This window comes from Felis catus, chromosome A1, assembly GCF_018350175.1.
Source record: "Felis catus isolate Fca126 chromosome A1, F.catus_Fca126_mat1.0, whole genome shotgun sequence".
NCBI lineage: Eukaryota > Metazoa > Chordata > Mammalia > Carnivora > Felidae > Felis > Felis catus.
The window spans coordinates 93,929,547-93,942,217 of record NC_058368.1 but is presented as its reverse complement, the minus strand read 5'-3'; the positions used below and the strand labels follow the sequence as shown (position 1 = coordinate 93,942,217).

Sequence of the window (12,671 nt, the reverse complement as noted above, 5' to 3'; positions counted from 1 at the left end):
CCACCTTCCCTGCCATCAACCCTCAGTTTCTTCTCTATATTTAAGAGTCTCTTACAGTATGTCTCCCTCTGTTTGTAACTGTTTTTTTTCCTTTCCCTTCTCCCATGGTCTTCTGTTAAGTTTTGTCACATTCCACATATGAGTGAAAATGTATGATATCCATCTGACTTATTTCACTTAGCATAATACCCTCCAGTTCCATCCACGTTGCTGCAAATGGCAAGATTTCATTCTTTTTCATTGCCAAGTAGTATTCCGTTGTGTGTATATGCATATATATACACAACATCTTCTTTAATCATTCATCAGCTGATGGACATTTGGGCTCTTTCCAGAATTTGCTGTTGTTGATAGCGCTGCTATAAACATTGGGATACATATGCCTCTTGGACTGAGCACTCCTGTATCCTTTGGATAGATTCCTAGTAGTGCTATTGCTGGGTCATAGGGTAGGTTAATTTTTTGAGGAAACTCCATCGTGTTTTCCAGAGTGGCTGCACCAGTTTGCATTCCCACCAACAGTGCGAGAGGGTTCCCAGAAAGGGGAGTTTTAATTGTCTTTGTTTTCTCCCTTTATCCAGATAGAAGAAATATATATATTTCTGAGTTGGGCATCTAGGCTCTGATCCAGGCTCTACTATAAATAATCTGTGGTTGATTTCATCACAGTCTGTGGTCCTCAGGATCCTACCTGTGGACTGGGTGACGGGAATCTCTTTTGCATGTCTTGGTGGACATTAGGGAAATGAATTAACTGGTCCTTCACCACTGTTTTCCTCTCTTCCCACCCAACCCATCTTCTCCATGGTCCTGTTAGAATTCCCCTTGAGAACACCCTGTGTGAAAATCCCCAAAGCCCATGTTTTTAAGGAGCTCACTGTTTCCAGCAGGCAAGAAACAAAGTACACACTGTTGGGAAAGACTGAGAAGAGCCAGATGCTATGCCATCAACAAGAGTAAAGTCATTTGGTAGGATGGTGAGCCCGCAGCCAACAAGCCCATGAGGGAGAGGCGGGAGGGGGGCCCAGGAGGCATAGAGTCAGGTGCTCAGAGCCAGCAAAATACGTCGCTGGGTGAACAGGGCCATCCTGCAGGCAGGATCCAGCTCCTTGGCTGCCAGTTCGGGACCCCTGGGCTGTCAGAGGGTCAGGGAGGGAGTAATGGCCGGAGCTATGACTTCCCAGCCAGGAAGAACAGAAAGCACATAGTGAATGCGTGGGGAGTGGTCGCCTTGGGAGACGGGGGTCCGAGTGCTGAGAAACCCCCCTAAGGTAAGCACTTAGCTCATTTGTCTCTGACGCTAGGAGCCCCAGCTGAGAAGTACTCTCAGCACCTCAGAGGCCCAGAACTGTGCATGCTCGTGTTATTTTTTATTATGGTCATTACAGTCTTCTGGTAACCACACGTAGGAGCAGGAACTTTGCGAGGCCCACTGGAGCCCGCCCACACCCCATGCCCAGGACCCTGACTCCCAGTCACGGGAAAGGTCTCGGGGTGTGGGCTGCCTTCTGCACGCAGGAGCTGGGGACCCTGATGAGTTGAATCATCAGCCCTTAGGTCCTCCAACACCTGCTCAGCTGCACGGCTCGATGTTGCTCATCTTAACACACTCATCCAAGAGCTGCATTAGGTCCATTTCTAGTCACAAAGGAGGCTTAGGAGATAGTGTTCACCAGAAAAGCCTCAGCTTCTTCTTCTTCTTTTTTAAAGGGGGCTTTATGCCCAGTGCAGAGCCCAATGCAGGGCTTGAACCCATGAGCCTGAGATCAAGACCTGAGGTGAGACCAAGAGTCGGATGCTTAACTCACTGAGCCACCCAGGCACTCTTGCCCCTGCTTCCTTAGAGTTGAGGCACCTGGAAAGCTAACAGGATCTTGCCCCTTATTTGCATTAAAAACAACCTAGGGGGAGCCTGAGTGGCTCAGTCAGTTCAGGGGCTTAAGTGTCGTACTCTTGATTTCAGCTCAGGTTCTAGCCCAACTTGGGATTCTCTCTCTCTCCCTCTCTCTCTCTGCCCCTACCCACCCCCCCAAATAAATAAATAAACTTAAAAAACAAGCAAACAAAAATGACCTAGGAACCATACTCCTGATGCATCTGTATTGTGTTTCTCAGAAGTTCTGGAAGAAGAAAAGCATAGTCAAATCTTAACCAATGTACAAGCAATTGTAATATAGATCTCAATTAATTTTTATAAAATTATTTATAAATTGTAATCATATACATTAAATATTAATTTTCTTAAATTAATATTAATTCTATGAACCAAATATATATAGAATTATCAATACACACACACATATTAATTTTCTCTCAGAAAAGACTGGCCGTGGGGAATGACTCCGATTTACAGTAAAACTTAAGGAATTTGATGACACATGAACTGAACACAAACTTCCACTTGAAGAAACGCCCTGTTTCACTTCTCATCTGAGCTGGGGCCCCACCCAGCAATTTCCTTTTCAAATCCATCATTAGTATTTCTGCTAAGCCTAAGGGCCAAGGGAGTTCAGTCTATATACAGACCACACTGTCTTGCTCAGCTGTAAGAAGCTAAGTCTATAGGAAATTAGGTAACTGGATGGAAAGGGGTAGATTAAATTAATCATCTGGAAGATTCGTGGGGTCCCCAAATATCTGTTTTATAAACCAGATACCCCAAAGGCTTCTGGAATGTTCATGTTTTATCTAAAAGCTCTCTTGGGACAGTGGTGCTGAATCCTTTCTTAACTTGGGCATTTCTCTTCATTTCTCCGTGTGATCCCAGAGGACGCCAGGCCACATAAAAGTGTCTCTAAGCGTTTGTTCTGGGAAGATACTCACACTAGAGATGGGTTGGCAATCATCGGTCTCATTTGTTCTCTAAGGAGAACGAGGTTGAAAGCTAGGTTTTGTGTAGGGTCTTGGCTTGCTTCCGCTTGAAGCAGAGAAGAAAGGCAGAAGGAAACGGAATGAGGTCACAGGCAGTGCTTGGCACAGGGAATGGCCCCACAGATCCCCTGGGAAGAGGGTCTGCATTTGTCAGCCTGGAGAGGGATGTCAGTGTGAAGTCTGGAATACTGTTTCACATGTTGTCATAGGAAGAGTCTGACGAGTGGGTGGGCTACACAAGGAAATTATGGTCCCAAATGGCTTAGATGAGGGGTTGCTGAGTCTATGGGGACCAGGCTCTTACTTTAAAGAGGGTCAGAGGGAATTGTGGCAAAGTGGAGTCTGAGCCCGTGGTAAGGAGGCACCGAATCAGCTCCAGCCGATGGGTGTCCAGCGGGAACATGGTTCCAGTCTTGCTAAATGTCATTGTTTTTCAAGAGAGGGTAGATATCCAGGTGTCCATATGCAATCTTTTGATTTATTAAAGGCTTTATTATGTATTTATTAAAACAATTACTGAAATAATTTAAAAATATGTAAAACCTTGGGGTGTGTGGGTGGCTTAGTTGGTTAAGTGTCCAACTTTGGCTCAGGTTATGATCTCACGGGTCATGAGTTTGAGACCCCACTGGGCTCTGTGCTCACAGCTCAGAGCCTGGAGCCTGCCATGGATTCCGTGTCTCCCTCTCTCTCTGCTCCTCCCCTGCTCGTGCCCTGTCTCTCTCTGTCTCTCAAAAATAAATAAACGTTAAAAAAATATTTTTAATATTTAAAACCATAGGAGGATAATCAAAATATATTTGCAATCAGTATATTGCAATCTGGCCTGTAGTCAGCCTGTGGCCCATCAGTTTGCTATCACTAGTTAAGGTATTCTTTTGGGCTTAAGGCAGGGATGTATTCCAGGTCTTTTTAAGTCCATGAGATCCTCCAGTGACTGAGGTTTACTGAGATTTCTGTGTCCCACACCACTCTGAGCTCAGAGAGTAGAGGGAATAGAGGCGGAGAAGGCAAAGTCCTCACCTTTACTTTAAATTCTGGAGGAGGTACAACGTGAACACGTATTCCTTCCTTCCACAAATATCAATGAAGTGCCTTCTATGAGCAACACTTTATACTGGTGGATGTAGCTTATTTTCCCTTCCAGATTGTAAACTCTTTACCTCTACAGGGGTAGAGCCATAATACAGATTAAGCCATAATAGAAAACGAGAGGTACACAAGATACTTCAAGGCAATATGGTAAAATGCCAAGATGGCGAACAAAATCTCTGGATTCCAGGGTAACTTTTGGAAAGAGGGCTGCAAAGGAGAGAGCCCAAGCGAAAGCATGGAGAACGAGAAACCGAAGTGTGCTTAGGGACATGGAGAGGCTCAGTTGCTGGTGGAGGGACGGCAGTGAGGTGGCTCTTGCAAGGGAGGGGGTGAGTGAAAAGGAGACCTTCACCAAGATGGCGGCCATGAGAACATAAAGGGAGGACACAGTTTCAGAGACTGTGAGACATGTTTTGTTGGTATAAATAGTGTTTGGAAATGAAGTGGCTGTGGGGGGCAGGGCATAACAATGGTCAGAAAATACCACTCAACTTCAAGTTGAAACCCAAGTACTTGGAAATTAATGGCACATTTGTAGAGAGATCAGTACCAGGAACACACACATACACACTGTTTTGTTTTGTTTTGTTTTGTCTTGTTTGTTTGGCAAGGAGATAGACAATGACTTCTGGATATAATAAAATTTAGGTGCCGGAGGGACAGCTAGGTCGAGAGGTCCTGAATATGGGGAAAGGTTATGAGTCTAGAGTTTGCAAGAGACTCTGGAGCTACAGATACACATGTTGGAATCTTCTTTATCAAGGCCATGAATTTTGAAGGTAGAGAAGATTGTTAAGGAGTTGGTGGCAGAGAAGAGAACACGGCTAAAGGAAATTTTTGGAGAATACTGTTCTTAGGATGTCAGATAAAGATGATTCCCCTACAAATAGAGGATCGCACAAAGAACAAAAGAAGAACATGCAGGAAGAGCCCCACAGGCAGCTGCAGGCCAATGACAGGGCGGTCCCAGCAGAATCTGACAAATAATGTGCCGTCTAGAAATCTCCAAGGACCAACTTTACTGAGGTGCGGGTGGAGAGCAGAACTCAGGGTACACAAATGTTTAAGGGTAAGTGGGTGGTGAAGAATTCACAACAAGAGTAAAGGGAACTTTCCTTTCTTTTGAGTTTATTTTTTTAAAGAGGAACAGATGATACGAATGGGGGAGGGGCAGAGAGTGAGGGAGACAGAGAATCCCAAGCAGGCTCCACACTGTCAAGCGTAGAGCTCACACCCGTGGAATCATGAGATCATGACCGGAGCAAAAACCAAGAGTTAGACACTTAACTGACTGAGCCCCCCAGGTGCCCCAAGGGAACTTTCTATCACTGGGGAGGAAAAGAGCCGGTTCAGCTCAAACAGTACTGATGAACACAAAATGTAATGGTGGCAGATGATCTTTGAAATACTACTTGAGGGTGCAGTTTCCTATATGCCCTTGTACCCCAGACCTTTCCCCCACTCAGGCAGCTCAGCCTTGCTGTACGTACAGTTTCAGTGATGGGGTGCTGCCACGGGATATCATCAATAATTTTGGAGGAATATGAGGCTGCTTGGTCATGTGACTACATAAAGAGCCCCTGGCTGAGGAAGGAAGAGAGTGGAAGGGGAAGCAAAGGAGATGCTAACGTATTTCCTGAGAACGACCACCTGTAGTTCTATGATGGTTAATTTCATATGTCAACTTGGCTAGGCGATGGTGCCCAATTATTTGGTCCAACGATGGTCTAGGTGTGGCTTTGGAGGCATTTTTAAAAGATGTGGGGCACCTGGGTGGCTCAGTCAGTTAAGCTTCCGACTTCAGCCCAGGTCAAGATCTCATGATCTTTCAAGATCGAGCCCCCACATCAGGCTTGCTGCTGTCAGCTCAGAGCCCGCTTCAGACCCTCTGTACCCCCCACCTCTGCTCCTCCCTTTGCTCATTCTCTCCCTCTCTCAAAAATAAACAAACATTTAAAAAAATGCAATTAGCTTGTACCATCAATAGACTTTAAATAAAGCAATTGCATGCCATAATGTAGCTGGGCCTTGTTCAGTCAGTTGAAGGCCTTTAGATTAAAGACTGAGATTTCCCTCAAAACGAAGGAATTCTGCCTCCAGACTGAAATATAGAAAGCCTACCTGAGTTTTCATACTTTGGGCTCAAGACTGCAAGTTCAACTCACTGAATTCCAGTCTGTTGGTCTGCCCTACAAATTTTGGACTTGATGGTACTTATAATTACATGAGCCAGTTCTTTAAAGTCTCTCTCTGTGTATGTATATGTGTATATATCAGATATCCACCTATATCTATCTGTCCTATAAAATCCTGACAAATACAGGCTCCTTAAAACTCCCAGATGGGTTCAGGGAACCTGAAAGCAATGGTTGTAAGACCTCAGAGAAATAATGATCACTGGGTTGCCATGGGGAATGGAATCTGGTGTTATCAGACAGTGTGATTAATTAAGAGAAGGCAAAATCCAACTTAATATGGGAAATCACTTATAGGAAAGGTTTTATAGAAGAGATCGGTTTTGAGCCTTCCCACAGAAGCACATCCTACCCTGAAGTGAGGAAACGCTGGGTTTGAAGCCATATAAAATAGGCCTAAGCGCCCCTTTCACAGCCGGGGACCTCTCTCCACACCCTGGAAAATATATTGCCTGGGTCTGAGCCTCTCTGAAGAAAATTAATGATGCTCTCTTTGGTTAACGGACATGTTTGCTTTTCTTTGACCACTACAATATTTGATTGTTTTAAGCCTCAAAGGAAAAGAGAGGAATGAAGAGGGCTCCTCTTTTCGTGGGCTTCCTTTATGTCATGTGTTTTAATCCTGTCAGATACATTTTTCAAAGGCTTTAAATGAATGGAGCTTCAGGGGGACAAGTTAACTTCCTGAAACTTCAAGCCAAGTTATTTCTGTCTTGTTACTTTGAAAGGGCACCAGAGCTCACAAAGCAGAGACAAGAAGGAACAAACAACTAAAGGTGAAGGGCGAGCCCTTGCACGTAGGAGGCAGGCTCGCGTGGAACATGAGGTTATGTGGCAGGAGGTATGGAGGTGAATCACGAAATTATATAGCCGTTTCATTCCCCCAGGAAAAAAAAGGTTCGATGAAACAGACCAACCTATCATTGAAAGTGACATAAATGCTGGTTAGTGCTGTTGAACCATAGAAAGCTCAACTGATTATGATTTCTTTTTTCTTTTAAAAAGCATCTAATTGCCATAGATATATTTCCTCCTGCTTTTCAATGCATTCTGATCTTAGGACGAATCCGATGATTCATGTAATTGAACAAAAATATGCATTATTACATAAGAGAAGGGAAACGATTAAATTATCCCTTGGGTGCCACTTGTTTCTAGTTCATTCTGCAGTGCGTGGAGTAACTTGAAGTTTTCTCTTCTCTCAATAGGGAAAAATGTCCTTTGGCTGAAAAGGTTGCATCTAAACCATTTGCAGCAAGAATTCAGCACCCACAGCAGTAATCCCCTAATTCCGGAAGTTTGCCCTAGAATATGCGGACTGCCAGATAGCACTGGGAGCATCCATAGAAGACAATGATTTCTAATGCAGTGAGTGAACTGCGCATGGCAGATGCCGTTGGCTACGGGGCCACACTGGCTACTGATGGGGTCCCTGGGAGGTATGCTTTTCCAGGGCTCATTGTTCACCCTGTTCAGCTTGCCCTTCTAGAAGACTGAAAAATGAAATAGGATAATGGTTCTCACCCTCGGCTGAAAATCAGAATCACAGGGACAGAGTTAAATATATTGATGCCTGAGCCTTATCACAGAAATTCTTATTTCATTGATCTGGGTTGCAGCCCATGTGTCAAGGTCATTTTTCAAGCTCTCAAAACTGGGCCCTGGGTGGCTCAGACATTAAGCATCTGACTTTGGCTCTGGTCATGATCTCCTGGTTCATGAGTTTGAGTCCCACATTGGGTGAGCTCAAGTCCCACTTCGGGTGAGCCCCGCTTCTCTCTCTCTCTCTCCCTCTCTTTCTCTGTCTCTGCTCTCTCTCCCTCTCTCCCTTGTAGGATTCTCTTTCTCTCTCTCTGCCCCTTGGTCACTTGCGCCCCCCTTCTCTCTATCTCTCTCTCTCAAAAATAAAAAATAAAATTCTCAAAACTATTTGTAACGTGCAAGCCAAGGTTGGGAGCCACTGCTCTGTTACAGACCTCAGTAAGTTACGGATTGTAGAATGCCAGAACTGGATGAGAACTAATTCCTAGCTTTACAGACAAAGCAGCTGATACTCATTGACACCAACGGATTTTCTCGAAATCACATATCTTAGTGTGGTGACTAGAACCCATCGCAGTGTTTTTTTTTCTGTAACACTTGACGACACAGGGGTTGGTTGATTGGCTGGGGAGGAATGAGGGACTTACAAGTGCTTGAGAAACTCAACATATTGTGTAAGTAGCTAGCCATGCCCCCCTATATACGGGACCAGCCACAAGTTCACCATTCAAAACTATGGTGCTGGACTACTGGGTATCTAGATCTAATTGGAGCCACATTTTCCAGCCTATCCCTCTTTGGGCTTCCTGTTTGAAGTTAAAAAGCTTTCTAAGAGGGGCACCTTGGTGGCTTGGTCGGTTAAGCGTCTGACTCTGGCTAAGGTCATGATCTCGCAGTTTATGAGTTCAAGCCCCACGTCGGGCTCTGTGCTGACAGCTCAGAGCCTGGAGCCTGCTTCAGATTCTGTGTCTTCCTCTTTCTCTGCCCCTCCCCTGCTTATTGTCTCTCTATCTATCTCTCTCAAAAATAGACAAAAAAGTTTTTAAAAAATGCTTCCTAAGATAGGCAAGGTTCTACAAAGACTCATTAATAACTGGAGTAAGTTCTGCACTTCGGTGAGGTCCTCTGTCTTTGCAGACTGCCATGCGTGGCCGTTGCACAAAAGAAGCCCCCTGTTTTTTTTTTTTTTTTTTTACTGATCTGTGCTAGTCAATCAATGGATCAGCTAGCAGAGATGAGCACCCAACTAGTGAGGACAACCTACAGTAGCTGCTTTGAGCCTGAAAGATGCGTGACACGGTTGCTGTTTCTAATCAACATATGACACAAAGGAGGGATGATGGGACATTATCATGGACATATTTTCTTCCTTGCCCAGAATCTGTTGGGGAACCACCCCTTTTCATTCCTGGTTCATATGTCTGTGGGCAGCCCCATCTCCAGGTTTATGGCTGGGCATAAACCCTAGCTGTGGCCAAAATAGCCTGAGACTAAGGAATGGCTAGTGCTCCAAGTTGAGCCAAACAGGGACAGACCTAAGACTTACTGGGGCTGTTGAAAGGGGCTCTGGTCTGTGGCATGACTCCAATTTTGCAGGCAACCAGACCTGGGGGAGGAGAGAAAGGAGCATTGCCCTGATGGCACTGCTTGAGCCCCTGGATTCAGCCTTACCTGAAGTCCTCTGGACTTTCTTGAAAACCTAGGACTTTCCAGGTGCACAAATCACAACCTCCTCACCTCCCTTTCTTTTCTTGAGCTAGCTGGAGTTGGGTTTTTCTCCTTGTCAACTAAAAGAGTGTGAAGTCATGGAGCTTTATCTCAGACCACTTGAATTGTTTGGATAGTCTGTTCCCATTCATCTTCTGAACGTCAAACCCAGCAGAGGTTTTTGGCCAGCATGAGTGGTGATAAATTAGTTGTGCTGCCAGACCTGTCTCCTGGCTACTTTAAGGTCAATTCATTTTCAGGAGCCCGTGGAGAAACTGCTGGGGACATTTGTTTGGTGATACGTGGATAAATTCAATTTTCACTGGTAACACCCTCTTTGGATGGGGCTCTGGCATCACAACAGCCATTAAAATTTTTTTAATGTTTATTTATTTTTTGAGAGAGAGAGAGAGAGAGAGAGCAAGCTGGGGAGGGGCAGAGAGAGAGGGAGAGAGAAATCCCAAGCAGGCACTGTGCTGTCAGCATCAAGCCAGACACAGGGCTCAATCATGACCTGAGCTGAAACCAAGAGTCGGATACTTAACCGACTGAGCCACCCAGGTGCCCCACAGCAGCCATTTCTGATGAGCTTGCCAATTTCCTGTGAAATAAATTCATCACCTGTCTGAATACTAACCTGAGGACCAGATTTGGGGTGCTTTAATTCTTTGGCTATTAGCACGTATGTCAGGTGTAGGTGACTATGTGACTTGGGACTTCAGCTAGCTTTGCGGTGCTTAGTTCTATACCGCAAAGTGACCTGTTATCACGGCTGTGTCACTGATGGCATTACTGAATAGGCATACTCAGCCTGTGCTTACGGTACCAGAAGAGACAATGCGTATTTTCAGAATACATTTGATATTTCTAAAGAAGCACCAAAATGTTCATCACGGGAATTATTAGAACTTTGTTGTTCTTTTTGTACAGATTGTACTGATTTTCAATTACACATCAGTAGAGAAAGGGAAACGTACCATAATTCAGCCTCTAAAGATTTTAATCTGTCTCTTGATGTCAAATTGCATACCAGCAAGAACTGAAGAAGAAAAAGGTTTGGGAAATGAGGGTCCAAAGAATGAGAAAGTAGGGAAGGGTCTTAAATTCTGTAATCATTGGGATACAAAGCACTTTTTGGTAGAGAATGTTCTAGAAGGTTTGTATTATTTTATGCAGAAAGAGGAGTCTCAGTTCTTTTGTAAACAGTCTGGGGTCTCAAAGACTCTTGGGATTTCTAATTTATTTAAAACACCCATTGCTTTACGGATTGGCCTAGAGCACTCCTGGTAAGTTGTTTATGTGGTACTTGACGGCTGCATCGAGTTTATATCAAGCCCCAGCTGTGTAAACAAAGACTATTAACCTGCTGGTTGGATTTAGCAGACACTTTGGTCTGTTTAAATCCAATGGAATTTCCAGTTACTCTGTCTTCAGAATCTTTGTGGAACAACCCCTGAAGGTGACAAGGTTGTTTCTAAATAGCCCTAATGACCAAAAATATGTGTGTTCCTTTTTTAAAAATTTTTTAAATCTTTATTTTTGAGAGAGAGAGAAAAAGCACGAATGGGGTGGGGCAAAGACAGGGAGAGACAGGGTGTGAAGCGAGCTCTGCTGACAGCAGGGAGCCAGCCCTATGTGAGGTTAGAACTCATGAACTGTGAGATCATGACCGGAGCTGGAGTCAGGCACTTCATTGACTGAGCCACCCAGGAACTCCAAAATATGTGTGTTCTAGTGAATGACCACTGAAGAAATGAGGACCAGCATTCTACTTACACTCAAAGTCATGGGGGAACATTCCAAAGGGGGCGGAAGGGAGTCAAAATGGCTCAGAAAGAAAAGAGTTCCAGACTGTCTTTACATTAGTGACACAAACTGGTATTTTCCACGTGGGGTGCATGCATAACTCGTAGTAGCACTTTAGTGGCCAATTGTGAAATGTTGGTTCCCCTCCCCCCTTTTCTTTCTCAGATTAAGCTTTCAGAGGACTGTTTTTACTTGAGTTCTTCCAAGCAGACCCAGAGACGAGGTTGGGTTTAGTGAGTCATTCAGAAGTGGATCCCAGAAAGCAACCTCGAAGGATGTGGATAATAAGAGAGGAAGGGAAGAAAGCCAATACTAAGTGGCTTACCACCCCAGACAGGCACCTACAGCTCCGTCCTTCCGGGAATCCTGGAGTAAAGGAGCAGCCTGAACTTCTGAACTTTCCCAGGGAAGGTCAAGGAAGTTGGGGTATTGATCCACGGACTCCCTCCTCATTGGTTGAGGATCACTCCTGGGGTCTTTGAATCACAGAGAAAATCCCAGGCGGACAGGGAGAACAGCTTGGTGCTCCATTGGGAAGCTGTCAGGGAACAAAGAAAAGGTCTACCGCTGGCTGCAAGCTGAGCAGATCAAGGTGAACACCGGGCGGGGTGTCAATGGAACCAGCGCGCCGGCCATGTTTATACCGTTCTTCCTGAGAAAGTGTATTTATTTTCTCCAGCAGGAAGCAGGTCTGTTTGTTTCCTAAAAAAGATTTCAGTGGAATTACTTGGGGTGGGTTTCATAGCCACACCCTCCAGTAACATGACACGTGAACACTGTCCTAAGGAAAGTGTGGTTGCGTTCTCAGAGTACCTCTGCCATAGGAAGTACTGTGCAACTATTAACGCCATGCTTTGGGAATTATTTATTTATTGGTTTGTTTATTTAATATATAATTTATTGTCAAGTTGGCTAACATACAGTGTATACAGTGTGCTCTTGGTTTGGGGGGTGGATTCCCATGATTCATTGCTTCCATGCAACACCCAGTGCTCATTCCAACAAGTGCCCTCCTCAGTGCCCATCACCCATTTCCCCCCTCCCTCCCCCTTCCCATCAATCCTCAGTTTGTTCTCTGTATTTAAGAGTCTCTTACGGTTTGCCTCCCTTCCTCCCTGCTTTGGGGATTTTTAAGAACATGAAAAATGCTCAGAGAAATGGTTAAGTGCAAAAATAATCAGGTTGTGAAACTACAACTTCAGTTATGTGAGAAAAGTATTTTGACACAGAGGGAAAAAAGACTGGAAGGAAAGATTCCAGCATGTGAGATGGTGTCTATCTTTGGGTGGTGAGAGAATGGAGAACTTTACGATTTTTTTTGTACTTTTCTTCATTTCCAAAATGTTCTACATGGAACATTTTTACCTTTTTTTTTTTTTTTAAATAAGCAAACATATTGTTGGTTTTCTCTGTATGATCAGATTAAATATGAAGCTTGCTGGGCGGACAGGTGGA

The 12,671-nt window shown here is 44.6% G+C and overlaps 1 long non-coding RNA gene across 1 annotated transcript in view; it reads left to right on the top strand.

Annotated features, from left to right (window-relative positions):
* LOC109499806 overlaps positions 1–7,744 on the top strand; it is a 57,364-nt gene extending 49,620 nt beyond the window's left edge. The window contains exon 4 of the long non-coding RNA XR_006597888.1: positions 7,370–7,744. This is a non-coding gene — a long non-coding RNA (uncharacterized LOC109499806). The remainder of the gene's footprint in view (positions 1–7,369) is intronic.
* The last annotated feature ends 4,927 nt before the right edge of the window (positions 7,745–12,671 follow it).